Below are 1082 nucleotides of genomic sequence, written 5' to 3'. Positions count from 1 at the left end.
ATTATCGCTTGTTTTTTTTTTTGTGTTTGTTCCTGGTCGATTTCATGCACGCATACTCTTTCTCTCTCTCCCTTGCGCTCTATGTTTCTCTCTTTCTCTCACATTCGTACGCTCGTCTTTTTTTTCTTTCCCTACGCGCACATACACAAGATGATAACGTTTCTTTTTTACGATTATTATACCTTACACATGTTACAATAATATTAATTACTTGTAATAATATTCAATAATTATAGTAGAGTAGATGATCGATGAATGAGGTGGAGTACTGTACAGGATGCGCGATTTCCATGATTATCACATGTAAGATAGATTACTCAATTTTTTCTGTAACATTCAATCCTCCTCTCCTTCTTCCACTTCTTTTCCTCACCTTTGCTGTTCCCCTTTTATTCTTCTTGTTTCCTTTATTATAAAAGGGAATCGACACGCTATCTCTCAAGATCGTCTAGACCAGATAGCTCTCCTTCTTGTTTGCTGTTGTTCTCACAGTTTTGTCGATAAGGTGGTAAGGTGTAGGTAGATGGGTAGGTAAGCTTCCGTTTTTAGGTATAGAGATGAATCTCAAAGAAGCACGCAACTCTCCATGTTTCCCCCGTTCCCGGTGGCAACACACCTCGAGATATCACTTTCTCGAATGTGCTTCGTGACTCGATCCACCCATCATCGTCCACGGTCCATAGATCGCGACACGTACCGCCGGAGAGCGCGGAAACAAAGAAAACAGACAGCGTCCTCCCATGCACTTTTCACTCCCAAATTCGTTCTCCGTCTTCCTGATCGCGTAGACACGCCTATTTCATTATATATCAAGTGTCCGCGAAACTGGTTCAGAACGTTTCGCGTTTTGCCACCTGGCCACCGTATTCTCCCTTTCCGTGTGTCTCGCGCAATTCATTTTTCTTTTCTTTTAATTCGATAGTTTAATAGTTTAAATTAATAAATTATTTGGTTTATCACGCGCTGCTGAGCGTCCTGGCACTTTTCCATGGTTCGTGTCTCGGGAGGGGAGCGGCGCATGGCGCGCGCGACACCAACTATACACCACCATTGTTGTACCAAAAAAAAAAAAAGAATTCGTC

The sequence above is a fragment of the Bombus impatiens genome, unplaced genomic scaffold (assembly GCF_000188095.3).
Source record: "Bombus impatiens unplaced genomic scaffold, BIMP_2.2 scf_0060, whole genome shotgun sequence".
Lineage (NCBI taxonomy): Eukaryota > Metazoa > Arthropoda > Insecta > Hymenoptera > Apidae > Bombus > Bombus impatiens.
This window is presented reverse-complemented; position numbering follows the sequence as displayed.